Genomic DNA, 3,316 nt, shown 5'->3' on the forward strand with positions numbered 1-3,316 from the left:
CACTATATTATTACAACAGCAATAAGTGAGGTTGAAGATGAAGTTTGAGAGCTTTCAAAATGAACAGCGTTTCAGCAAAGTTTTTGTTAAGAGTTGTATGCAGTTTCGTTAACCTTTGCTTCTCTTCAGAACTTCATTTTATAGGCGCATGAGAAGATGACCGTTGGGAGCATTTAATGCTTTGCGTATTCCGTACAACATTGCATTTAATGTTTCACACTTTTGTCAACAACCTCGAGCCTTGCTTTTGCTGTGACTACTGACGTTTCCGTTAATAGCTTCTAACGTTCCTTTTGTCAGTCAGCGTAGCCTGCCATCTTGTACTTGATTCTGATTGATCTTTTGTAGATACAACGTTTGAATATCATCAGAGTACAAACAACTTGGTGCATAAGCATCTTCTGATCTTCTGACCTTGAAGTGCTTCTGAGCGTGATACCATTACTTCAGTGCTTCTGCTTCTGAACTCCAGTCCTTCTGATGCTTCCATAGACCATGTTCTGATTCTGCTTGACCATCTTCTAATGTCTTGCCAGACCATGTTCTGATGTTGCATGTTGAACCTTCAGAGTCAAAGCTTCTGAGCGCTGATTTGTGCATACTCTTTATATATTTCCTGAAAAGGAATTTCATTGGATTAGAGTACCACATTATCTTAAGCAAAATTCATATACATTGTTATCATCAAAACTAAGATAATTTGATCAGAACAATTCTTGTTCTAACAATATGTAAGTCATGTGTTGACTTATGTAAATGCATATGTCGAAACATATTAGTTCATATGTCGATCTGAGTGTTATAGAATCTACAGGCTTTAAAATTGCAGCACATGTGTCGACTTGAAACTCGTATGTATCGACACATAGAAGTAACTTCTTCAGTATGTGTCGACCTAAAATGTTGTATATGTCAACTCACCGAAACAGAATCTACATGCTTTATTATTGCAAAACATGTGTCGACCTATGAAAGGTATGTATCGACACACACAGTTGTGTTTTGAGAAAAAAGTGATTTTTAAAGCTTGCAACTGATTTTTAATGCTATGTAATGCATTTTTGATGCATGATACCTTTTCCACATTTTTGATGCATGATACCTTTCCCAAACATGTTCTAGGTGCATTCTAAGATCCCTAATGTAAAGGTGCACATGATGACTGAGAGATACTGTTAAAATATAGAGATATGATAAGGTATTTCTAGTTTTGACATCATTCAAAACATCTAATGGGCAAGTGCACTCATATATTCCCCTTTTTTATGTTGGAAAAATTTGCGTTTTCATGAAGGCTCCCCCTGAATATGTGTATTCCAACTTCGTCTTACATATGCTTCTCCCCCTTTGACAACATCAAAAATAGACAAAGCAAGCCATGAGAAATATCATATAATACACAAATAGAAAGGACATGCACTCACATATACCTATGTACATGGAGTGATGCAAAACTTAAACATAAATAGAAATCACTACAAATCACCACAATAAGAAGCACAAATACATGAAAGGTGATGAATTTAATGCAATGGTAAACTCTCGAGTCGCTTCAAACACGTCATGTTTATGCAACTCTTCACATTGGTGTTCCTGATGCTGCACACGCATATGCCTAGCTTGGTGAAAACAATATATCACCACTAAGACCAAAACTAAAGATGCTAGCATAAAATGTGACATGACTTCATCAAGAATTAAACAAGCACACACACTCAACTTAATTCATGTTAAAATAGATAAAAAAACACACTTACATGCAAGGAACAATAGTACATAGAATTGCTAAGACCCCAAGATCATATACTTCAAATGTACAACTTCATGTCATGAAGGAAAAATATATAATGATGAAGTACAAAAATTAAAACATGAAGCCACTATGAGCATATGGTTTGAAGAACACTTATAGGTTAATCAACAAATTTTTTGGAAGTGAACATTCATGGGATTGTATCATACATCATGAATTTGGAATTACAAAAACATTGTAATGGTCAAAGGCTTACTTTCAAGGAGAAAATGGAACGATATTACCTCATAGATGAATGGAACTAAGGATGCACCCGCATAATGTGAGAATATCACAAGAGATAGTTGGGAAAATAGTATATAGAGTGCATGCACCAAGTATATTTAGGCAAAACTTGAGATGTCAAATATCCTCAATTCCCTTCCAATGTTGAAAAATGGTTCATTTGCAAGAGGTTTCATAAAGATATCCGCAAGTTGATTTTTACTATCAACATGCTCAAATACAACATCCCCCTTTTTCAACATGATCACGTAGGAAGTGGTGACGTATCTCAATATGATTAGTGCGAGAATGTAACACCATATTTTTGTTTAGGTTAATAGCGCTAGTGTTGTTGCACATGATGTGAATATGTGAGAGTTTGAGATCGAAGTCGAGTAATTGTTGTTTTAGCCATAAAATTTGAGCGCAACAACTATGGAGTTTGAAAACATGCAACAACTATGCCAACAAATTAGGAGTTTGAAAACATGTGGCAAGTTCCACTAGTACATTTCCTATCCGACTTGCAACCGACAAAGTTGGAACCAGAGTAACCAACCAAACTATAATTTCTTTCTTTAGAATACCAAATCCCATACTTAGATGTGTTAGAACAAGAAATGTTCTGATCAATATTCTTATTTTTGATTATAACATTATATATGAATTTTGTATAAGACAATGTGGTACTCTAATCCTTTACGTTTTCCATTTCAGGAAAAGTATAAAAGAGTATGCACAAATCACCGTTCAGAAGCACTGACCCAGAAGTTCTGGATGGCTTCATCAGAACATGATCTGGAAAGCATCAGAAGATGGCAGTAAGAAGCAAAGCTCTGAAGCTCTGATGGTATCACGGTCAAAGCACTTCAAAGTCTGAAGACAGAAGTTGCATCTCCACCAAAGCTTAAGACTCTGATATTCAAACGTTGTATTACACAATCTGAGTCCAGAAGCAAGTACAAGATGAAAAGGCTATAACGTCAAATCTTTGATTGAAAAAAGGAATGTTAGAAGCTACAAAAGCAAAGTCAGTAAAAGCAGCAAAAGCATGGCTCGAGGTAGTTAACAAAAGAGTGAAACATTAAATGCAGCGTTGTACTATTCACGCAAAGCATTAAATGCTCCCAACAGTCATTTCTCCTCAACGCCTACATATAGAAGTTCTGATTCAGAAGCAACAACCAACTCTTGCGCAAATACACTGAAACGCTGTCAAACTGAAAAGCAAAGAAGAACTTCATCTTCAACCTCACAACTTTGTAATATTTTAGTGAGTGTTAAGAACTAGAACTTAAG

The sequence above is a fragment of the Vicia villosa genome, linkage group LG2 (genome assembly GCF_029867415.1).
Source record: "Vicia villosa cultivar HV-30 ecotype Madison, WI linkage group LG2, Vvil1.0, whole genome shotgun sequence".
Lineage (NCBI taxonomy): Eukaryota > Viridiplantae > Streptophyta > Magnoliopsida > Fabales > Fabaceae > Vicia > Vicia villosa.